Source organism: Barbatula barbatula, assembly GCF_947034865.1.
Source record: "Barbatula barbatula genome assembly, chromosome: 22".
Taxonomy (NCBI): Eukaryota; Metazoa; Chordata; class Actinopteri; order Cypriniformes; family Nemacheilidae; genus Barbatula; species Barbatula barbatula.
In genome coordinates, this window is record NC_136785.1 from 3,307,114 (window position 1) to 3,318,633 (window position 11,520).

The window sequence follows — 11,520 nt, forward strand, 5'->3', positions numbered from 1 at the left end:
GGTTATTGTTTCGATGCCGGGGATACCAGAACCTCTTCCACACAAACAAAACTGCTCCAGCCTTCAGGAAAGTACATGATTCATTTTCTCATTTGAAGTGAAGTTCTCTGTCCACTATGGCCATGCGTTTTTAATGGGCTCCCTTCTCGGTTTCACCCAGAAAGATCCACAGTCGCTGGTCTCAGATCATAGCAGATTTACAACTTCTGCCAGTTTCCCCTGTGAGAATTATATTCCCATGGAATGCATAATGATCTCCTTATCTTATTTATAGAGCTGGTGCGGGAAGAATGCACCGAGGGCTGGAAATAAACCTCGTATGTGATGGTATATTTGTTTCAGTGGCTGGCGATTTATTTGTTTGCGGTACAAGCGTCATACATCATCCTGGTGATCAAAGCCACAGACTTCAGTGCTTTCTGCTGTGTTTTAGTTTCTATCACCTAAATGTTTTGAGCTGGCATCAAGAACTATTTTGCGTCAATTCCAGTTTAATTACGTGCTTTGCGAATCCCATTGAGTTGGTTACCATATAAAAAATGGGTGAGATCATCTCATTAAATCATGTAAATTTAAAAATAGTTAAAATTTTCAGACGTTGAGAACGTTGTACAAATTTTAAAAGGCTAGAACAGTTCACAGAAAAAGCAATGAAGACAGCAGTACCTCTCCTGACCAGCAGGGGGCAGTCTGTGAATTGAGTCGTGGCCGAAGCTCTACTTTTCTTTCAATCTCACATCCCTGTTTTACTGTGTGCTCTCACTTTCATTACCAGACACATTCTGTTTCACCTGAACTTAAGAGATACACGTATAAAAACACACACCGCACGATCTTCACGATTCTTCAAATGCCACAGCATTGTTAGCCCCGCCCACTCTTCACTTCCACCTGGGTTACGGCAGTGATTGACAGGCGCTTACGGACTTCTCTCAGCTCTGTGTCTGCAATTGTCATCCTGCTTGATGTTGACTAATGACTCTTCCATCTCCTGTTATCTCCATGACTGCTGCCGGCATCCACACACGAGCTTGTATCTCATTTTCTTTTGAGTTTACATGTTCTTTTACTCCTATTCCTGTTTGATAAGAAGGCCAGTATCTCAGTTATGTCAGCACGGATGTTAAAATGATGCTAATCATATTCATCGCTACAGGAAGAACAGTTACCTTGAATTGTAGCTTGTGCGATGACTTTTCTGTGCAATCAGACTTATGATTTTTATCTGGACGTCCTGATCTCACTGGAATTCATAACTACCATTCGAAAGGACTGACTTATGAATTTGTGTTGTGAATCGTACAAAAACGTACAAATTCCAAAAAGCCCCAAACCTAAAGTCAATGGTGGGAAAGCAAATAGACCAAAATGTATTCATACGAGTTAGCCATCTATAGCCATAAGGTGTTTGAGTGATGTCCTTTGAGAATAACCTGGGCAATTCCAGACTAAACTGTTTTTTTATAGATAAATGTTATGAATCATTTTATACCTATATTCCACCTACATCTGTTTTTTCATGAATTCCCTGTATAGGGGATGGTTGTAAAGATTTGTTTTATTTTGGGTTTTTTAATCTCTGATGTGACAAAGCCGTATCATGCCTGAATGTCCCAGTGGAGTAAAGTAGGAATATTTCCTATACTTTATGAGCAACATATAAGCTTTCTGATATTCTAAATAAGGGAATGGAGGGAACAATTCAGCAACACCAGCGTGCTGAGCTTACAGAATTTATATACAAATGTAGAACTTGAATATGATGTATATTGCTTTGGATACAAACCAAACGCATTCATATTCATGTTCTGTACATGTGTTTTTAATTTGACTTAATATTTAGCTTGACAACATTTTTGGATGCCATCCAGCTTGACTCATCTCACATGAATGAGATGAGTTTTTTTATTCATTTTAATTTATCTCTTTTTAAATCATTGTTTTTGTATGGCATTTTAATGCAAGTTCTGGTATTTTATGCATACGTCTTATCGAGCCTTTGACCTCATGACCTACTCCGAATTACCAGCAAACTGCTTTCTCCCTCATTCTCTCTCTTCCTCTCTTCTGTTCTCTGTCTCTCTCAATCTGTTGAATCGCTGCATGTCATTCTGTGACGTCATTAGAATTCCTCCACGCGAGTCTGACCTCACCCAACATCAGAGCCGTGTTAAAGCTGGAGTGAGATGTTTTATTTACACCTTTTGTTCAGTTTGCATGTCTGTAACCTGCAGCGTTATTTTGCTGGAAAAGAGGCACTGAACTGAATTCTGGAAAGGTCACTGAATTACAATTACATGAGAGAGAGAGAGAGAGAGACTGTATTAGAGCGTGTGTCTGATGTTATTGGCATATAGATGTGTGCTTCACAGATTGAGGGTGCAGGTCTTGCAGTTTTAAAGGTGAACTTGATTTTCCCGCTGGGGCAGATATGAGGAAAGACACCTAAAAGAGAAATACAAGGAGCAGCAGTTGTGGGGCTTGATTCTGTGATATTTCATCAATCACTCTGTGGTCTGATGAGAGTGTGTGCGTCGAGAGCATTTGTTGTCTAGAGTGTTTTGGAGTGTGACGGTGCCGTCGGTACAAGGATGACAAAGTTGTGACCCCCGCGGGTCTGATCCAAGACCACAGATGATCGCCACTCTTCGCCTCTCTCTGTTCAACAGAAAATTGGACACATGATAGCAGTCAAACGCTTGGATGTCCTGTCTTTGACTCGGGTCCATCTGCAGCTTCCGGCCATGTGGTTGTTTTCATGGCACAGCATGTACTTATATAGAAGTCACTGTGATTTTAGAAATAAAATGGCAGGTTTAATTTCATTTTCCATCTTGTATTTCAATAATGTCTTATGTATTCTCTCATCTGTCCAGAGCAGAGATCTTACATTTGTTAAATAATTATCATCTTTATTTAAAGATTGGTATAATTAATGCAAGACATAAACTTAAAACATGATTTTTCTATTTTCCGCAATACAATTATCAAAATGTCCTTAACACAAGATATATTTACTCACACTGCAAAAAAAACTTAATATGTTCTCAATACCAATATGAAATTATTTTCTTCAGAAGCAAAATAAAAAAATTGCTAAGTTTCTTCTTAAAACGTTATTATTTCTTCATTTTTTTAATTCTGTACTTGCTCCATTTGGCAGATATTTTGCTTGTTTTAACAAAGATGTCTTATGTTATTTTACTTCTCAAATGGATCTTCATTCAAGAATAATGTTTAGATATTTGTACTGGAGAACTAGACAAAAAAAGAAAAAGTTTTATTTTTTACAATGAAAGATGCAAAACAACACATTTAATGTCTTGCTTTCAGAAACAAATGTATAATATCTATGCTTAAAACAAGAAAATCCAATTCAGAAGAATAAAACACGAATATTTCTTGTCACACAGCAAAATTGCCAGTGTTAAAAAATATCAAATGAACTCTCACAGTGCATATCATTATTATATTATATTATTATATATACACTTTGAGTGTTCATTTAGCCTTTTTCAACACTGGCGATGTTGCTGTGCAGTTTTCTCTAAATTCAAGACATCAAAAATCAAGGGTCACAATTGTTGTATAAGCTCTTTGAACCTTGACCTCCCGATGACCCCGCTGACTGGTCAGAAATCATTCAAGTATTACCCACAACCCCCAGGTTTGACTTTATTAATGTGCAAGTAAAATGGCTTTGCTTTCACAGTCGGTTTTCTATCCAGCGCTCATTCTTGTGTTGTTGTGCCTGCAGAGGCTTTGAATATTTCTCTCTCAGCGTGATGAAATTAGCAGGAAGGAAAACACACTGTTAACAGTTTCTTCCACGAAACTCTCCGTGGCAGATGCGCTTCGAACCAAACTCTTTTTCAGCGTCGATTTATGAGCGTGCTGAAGCGGCCTCCAGCAGCTGCTGTTTCTTGTGTTACTGTTTAATGCTGAGATTGCTCCTTAATTCCCTTCACTGTCGGGTTTCATTTGAATATCTCCCATGAAAGCTTTGAATTCCTTATTTCCTTCACACTCGCTTGCTCTACGGTTTTGTCCTGTTGTACTTTGTTGTTGTTTTTCACCCTCCTTTTGTAATATTTATATAGCTTTGTATTAACGCACCCTAGTGAGTGATCATATGTCATATCTTATGGTTTTGTCTAGAGAGAAAAAGTGATAAATTTAAAAAAGTCCTCTGCGTTGGATGTAGTGTAGATTTTGATCTGTAAAGTAGACCCACAATAAGAGACGGCCTGATGATGTCATCAAAAAGAAAGGCGCGTTTCAGTCATTTTAGAAGTACATTTGGCAGATGCTTAAAAGCGACAAGTAATTTGTTTCATGTAAACTTGACGAAAGATTAAAGGCACATTTTGATGGAATATGATGCATGCGAATCTTGCGCAATACCACCAACGTGTAAGAAAATTTAAATTCTAACATGTAGTAAGCTTTCTTTCTCTCTCTTTCTCTTTCTCTGTTTTTTTTTTGTAGAGGACAGGCACTGTAATATAAAAGTACAAAAGTATATTTACAGTACATGTAAGGTGTGTGTGTGCGTGTGTGTGTTGCATTGAACTGAAGTACATTGTATTCTGCCGTGGCATCAAATGAATCCAAAAGACTTCAAAAGACTTTCTGTGCAGCGTGAATCATACAGCCTGCATTTATTTCTTCAGAACAGAACAAATCAATAATAAAAAAGAAAAATAATTAAATTGAAGCCGAGAGAGGAAGTTTAAAGGAACATAGAAAACATCCACCTTCCTTCCCTTTGCTAAAATGGTTTATACCTTAGTTTACCCAAAATATTTCTTTGCATGGTGTTGTACCTTTATACTTCAAATAGAAAAGAGCATCCTTCAGAATATAAGCAGGCATATTTCCATGAATAAATACATTACACAAATCTAGAGACCGCACAGAAACAATGAATTGATTAAAATAATGTACAGTAATAGCCTGCAAAGCCACCAGAAGCACGAGTAGTCACACCTTGCTTTTGTAATATTTATATAGCTTTGTATTAACGCACCCTAGTGAGTGATCATATCTTAGGGTTTTGGCTAGAGAGAAAAAGTGATAAATGAATAGAGACGGCCTGATGATGTCATCAAAAAAAAGGCACGCTTCAGACGTTTTAGAAGCCCTTAAAAGCGACTAGTAAGTTGTTTCATGCAAACTTGACGAAAGATTAAAGACACATTTTATTGGAATATGATGCATGCGAATCTTGCGCAATACCACCGACGTGTATGAAAATGTAATCTAAGTTCTAACATACAGTAAGCTCACATGTACACGCGTGTGCAGACACGCTTCAAGTTTTCTCGTGACTCCGATTTAATCAAAGCTCAAGTAATAAACACAAATCCTTTGATGTTTGAAGGTGGTTCAGAAAAGTGTTGAGAAGGTTTAGAGCTGCTGACTCTTTCTCTCTTTATCTCTCTCTCTCTCTTTACTTTCGAGAGAGAAAATCGAAGGTAAAAAGACAAATTGAGGTGATTTTAAACTGAGTGGAAAGTCAGATGTCTGTTTCTGGTTTGTGCCATGCATTAGGCAAGAATTCACAGAGTAAAGAACAATTTTCTGGTCTGTTTTCTGATTCTTGCGCTCCACAGTACTGTGCATCTCACAAGCACAAGTTTTGTCTTGACCAAGAAAATGAATTGCAAACAGGGTTGTGAATAAAACATTTATCTTTTTCTTGTGCCAGAAGACATAAAAGAGAAACTTTAAATGGATAAGTCTGTTTGAAATGATGAAGAGCTTGATCCAATCTTCATGTGTACCATTTTACTTTTCCTCTCGTGTGGTTCTGCGAGCTGATTGGATGATTTTACATGCCTCTTTGGTGACGTCATAACAGGGATAAATGAAACGACAAAATATAAAAGGAAAGGTAAAGTTTAAGTATTTATGTATGTACTGCATTGATCATGTAACCACATTCTCTAAATCCACTCTATTTATAAATACAGGGGTCTGTGGGAATATTGGAAAATGAAGAGGAGTAAGATATTTTGTAAACTGGGTTTTGTTGGAATACTGTAGTCCTGCTGTGAGTCACAGTATATACTGTATATATATATATATATAGTAGTGTTTATATGTGCAGTAAGGTGAGTAATTCATTTCTGCATATTGCTTGCGTATGAGGAGGGGAAATGACATACATCATGAGAGGCTGCACAGGTCCGGTGTTTAACCCACTTGTGCAAGGCACCTGCAAAAAGAAACAAATAAAAGTCCAGCAGCTTCAGCAATAAAGGATTGTTGTCGACCTACATATGCAGAATATTCACTCTTAATACAGCAGCCATCCATCATAAAACACTCTGTCACTTGAAGACATAAGTGTACCAGCAAAGCTAAAAACTAAAATTATATATTGAAATACTAATGGTGATTGTAAAATATTTTCCTCTGGTTACATTTTTGTCATTATTTAACATTTATTTTGAGAAATATTCTTTTAGAATAATTTACCCCTGCTGTTGTTTCTTTGCAAGAATCATGGAGCAACATGAAGTCACACAACAATGTTGGTTTGCATGGCATATCATTCCACCACTATGATCGCCCAAGTAAATACATTTCCCCTTTAAGAGGTCAGAAGTGTTTCCGTCTACCCACACGTCTGAATATTTCAACAACTTATTTAGTTACTCAATAAACCACAAATCTTTATGTGGTCATTATCTAAAGCACAAAATCCCTTTTGTTATTTGCATCTCTACCCGTCTCAACTAAGAGCAAAACCTTGCTGAGAAAGTAGAAAAGCAGAGCTATAAATACTAGAAAATGACTCATCCCATCTTTTCCAGAGGGAAAAAGTCAACCGAGACGCCGCTGAAGAACTTTTGAAGATCCAGCCACTGAACTTTCGCACTTAATATCAACACATAGATTTGTTGCTCTAAAAACATTTATTGCGTGTAAGTTTGTGACATTCAGAATGTCAGCGGAGCTAGCGAATTGATAAATGTAATGTTTTGTCTGAAAATCTCTGTTTCAGAATGTTTTAAAGCTGACTGGCCAATGGAGACACAGATGTCACCGCTTATTGATTAATAATGACTGCTCGCACGTGTGTGAAATACCCAAGGCTGTGGTTGGTTGGGGTGTGTGAAATACCCAAAGCTGAAATATTGAAATCCATGAATGGGTTGAACAAGAAAAATATGAAAATCAGAAATTTGGGTAGGAGAGAAAAATTTAAATCAGTCGTTTGGTTGCAGATCTGCACTGTTGGGCATCAAGGTTTTCTTCGAAACAGTCTAGGTTTGGGGGAAACCCTTGAATTTCATCTAATTCCACATGCACATTACACATCCTTTAACAGATGTTCTTACTAATGCAAATCCCCCCTCTCCCTCATTAGGGGTCTCCAAATTTAAACACAATTACACTGAATTTGTGATTTTCATCATGCAAATATGTTTTGCTCTGACAAGCTTTGTTTGATGGTGGGATGTTTAGAGGCATGATTGGTCATTTATGATCTCAGTGGTTGACAATGATCTTCTCACAAAGTCCGCAACGATTATAAGGGCTTCTCATGAGCATCACTCATTGCCATCCATGGGAAATATAATGTCAAGAAAGGGGGAATATAAGGGTCCTTCGCACCCGAATCCAGCTTTGAATACATCAGTGCAATGAGGGGTGATGAATTCAGGCTTTAGCGAGAAGTGCTCACGTTGTCCTCAGCCAAGCTCTCATCTCTAATGGCTTATCTGACCGGGCAGCTGCCTGCTCACAAATATTTGAACAATGAACCTCCTACAGGGGATGCATAAATCAGAGCAATGTCGCATGAATACATGCATGCGAACAACCTGCGAGCACCTGCAGCTTTACAGGGGAGACAGAACTTAATCAGACTGACGCCAACGTGATCGGACTAGAAATGAAAGCTCAGGGAGTTGATGGGTAATGTTGGTCTGATGTTCATGCACACTGTAATGGGGTATTGCATGTTATCATGCATGCAGGGATTTACAGCAGAAGTAAATATGTCACATCCTTGATAGTAATGAGAACTAAAGCAACCCTTTTGCACCTCCAACAAAAAAACTCAGGATTTGAATTTTCATTTGCATGTGGAAGTTGACCTTTGTGCAAAAAACTTGCAAAACAGTGGGTGTGCAGTCGGTGATCTATTGTCTCTGACTGCACTCGAGTAGATACGCCTTCTAGCAACATCTGTGTTAACACAAGAGATGATATACAAGCATATTGAGTCCAGGGGCTCGGATGAGCAGTAAATAAAGAAGTGGAGGTTTATTCTGTACACATTCATTTGCATCCCGTATGTAGCCTGTTCTGCTGTTCCACATATGCTCAATTGAAAAAATAAATCTAAAGCAGTTTATTGAGATCTTGGGTGATCTTTAATGCGATACTTATTCGATATAGGTACTTTTATGAACATTTTGGAAAACATTAACCATTTTGTAACCATCAGCTCCTTTTTGAAGCACTGACACAGGACTAAGATGTCGTCACGTTTTGCTGAAGGAGATATTTACGAAACGCAATCTGTAGAGCAGTTTGTCCTGTAAGGGCTACTGTAGAAACAACATGGTGAATTCCATGTAAGGGGACCCGCGGTGTATGTAGATTAAAATAACTCATTCTAAGGTAATAAAAACATAACGCTTCATTATGTAAGGTCTTTATACACCTCTGTCACAGCTAGGTATATTATATAACATTTCTGTCAATAGACCCACTTAAAGTGACCTTTAGTTGGTACATTTTAATGTCTGTTTGTTATTGGCTGAATCAAAATGCAGAGCCTCTTTTTTTATCAGGGATTTCATAGTGATGTTGAGGAAGAGGAAACTATTTATTAAATAATTTCTTCCTTCTGCAAGGCAAACAACACAGGCCGCAAAAACCAGGGCCGGCTAATTTGCTGTGTTTATATTGAATCTTCATGAAATGCTTTTTTTGCCCCTCACCTTTTGTTTTTCTTCCAGCCTATTCAGCGTTAGCCTTTTAATCTCTGTCAACACAAGAGCTTCCAGCTCAATCCTCGTGATCTGAACTGTAATCGGACCTCTGCATGAGCGCACATGTAAGCTGAACAAATAAGAGTTCCTCTGTTATGTAATGCGCTGAGGTTACAACTCTTGAATTAAACTGGTCAGTGCATGGACTCTTTACATGTTAATACTGAAAAACAACAGCACTTTTTTTCATTAAACATATACATGTGCAATTGGTCATGCCTAGATTCTATTGACGGTTTCAGCTGCAACAACACAAACGTCACATGGCCCAAACCTAACTTCCAGTAGACCTCTGTAAAGAACTCTTGAGAAGTTTTAATTGAATACAATTAATATACAATAAAACTAATCTAAAATACTACCACTAACCAGACTGGTAACCAAACAGGCTGTAGAAGTTAAAACATCAGGCCAGCAACAATAGACAGAAGTGACAGAAGAATAAAACCAGATACTGCACATTTGTCTTGAATACCCACTTTTATGTCTTAACCCAATGTTGACATTCACAGTTGTATTGTTTTGTTCAACCAGAGATTTATCACCTATACGGTTACTGGAAAAACCTTTCAGAAAAAAATACCAGGATTCAGACTGCTGGCGTTTCATTGAGGTTGGGTTTGGGACTTGGAAACCATGTACATGTATTTAACAGTGCACTTTAGGTCAGACGGTACAAGCAGTTCTTGTATTTCTGTACTGATGCCAGCTAAATCCAGACAGATGCTGCAGTTGAAATCCACAGCACGCATACATGCAGCTCATTCCTGTGTCACCCTTCTTAATCCTTAAATGATCTTGAATTATCATTCACAAGCATTAGCATTCACAATTTTATTTGTAGTCTTTTTTTCTTTCTCCTTTTAACCTCTATAATAGAACAGTTTTGGGAAATCAACGGGTTTTTTTCTACTATTTCACTGGTATCAGCACTCCCTCTGTTGCATGCTGGGTAATATATGATCGCCTGCTGCATTTGTTCTCGAGTTGTTATTGTTGAAATGTGTTTTTGCAGGTCACAGTGTAAAATTGCAGAAGCGTTTTGCATTTAATAAGACCGTGTCTACAATAAACTCACTCATTACTTTTTTAAACCAACCTCTTATTTTATTCTCTGTTACTCCAGGATGATTTGAGAATATTATTTCATTTCGTTTTGTGTTTTATTGACACTATGTTAGTCTGATATATTTGTGGGGGATATATCTCACACATGCTTATTTGATTGGTATCCTAGAAGTAGCGCAGTATCTTTTAAAAACATTTATGCTGTATTACCACAATTCAATTGTTTGCATAATTTTTTTAAAGATTGAAATAATACGATTTTCAGTGTGATGGTGATCACATTTTTGAGCTTTTAAAAATGTCACGTTGTGAATGAAAGAGATCTTTCAAATTCAAGCAAATTCAACCTAAAGGCCCTTATGTGAGTGAATTAACTGATGTTTTTGAGATTAGGTTCATGGGCATTGACTTGCGATCTTGAACAGATGTGTAATCCTCTATAGCCCAGAGACGGGAGGGGGGAAGAATAATAATCATGATAACATTAAAAAATGATAAAGACGGGCAGCTGTGAGGCTGTTTTGTTAGGAAGCCACCGAATTATAGGATCATTGGAGTGGTCATAGAAACCAAAACAAACGCAGATGAAATATATAATCTGCCACTATAAACTCGGGATTATTCTCTTGCGCAGCTTGCTTTCTATGTCACATGTTGTGCAAAATTCAGCACTTAAAGTCATTTTGGTTATACTATTGACCAAAACAGTACTGTATGGCAAAAGATGAGACCGTGGGGTTTATACTCTCCTGTTTGTAAAATGCTCATATGAATTTTGTTGTTTTTCCGATCATCCGTCACTGCCTTGAGTAGAAAGACAGGCTTATAAAGCCCTTCCAGTTGCATTTGGCTCTGAACGGGCTGGAAAATAAATCAATAGCAGGCAAAATAGTCCAGTCGGACCTCAGGGTATTCAGCCGGTTAGCACTGCCACACTGCTTCACTGGCTGTCATCGTGAACTGTCATGTTTAGCTCTGAGGCCACACGTGAGGCTGAATATACAGTTCATATATAACTTATATAACATATATATATACAGGGCTGGACTGGGACAAAATAAGGGCCCTGGCATTTTTACTCAGACCGGCCCACCACAATGGGTCGGACACAACCAACCAGTACACCATCCTTGCGGTCCATGTAGATATGCATATCTACTGTTCCATTCCCCCAAAAACCTACAAAGCTGAGGACTAAGTGCCATGGACCAGTGTACCAGTGCAAGTGGACCAGTGTACTCACTCTCTCTTGACTGACTCCCTGGTGATAGACCTATACCTACTTGTGGTGTGATTCGCGCAAATTGAGCGTTAGTAAGGGAAGCCAAACAATCCAATAGTGGGATGAGACAGCGGGGTATTACAGAGCTCGCGCCGCGCTGACATGTCATCTGCGCGATTCAATTTCCTATTGCAACCGATGGGCAGCGTGGCACCA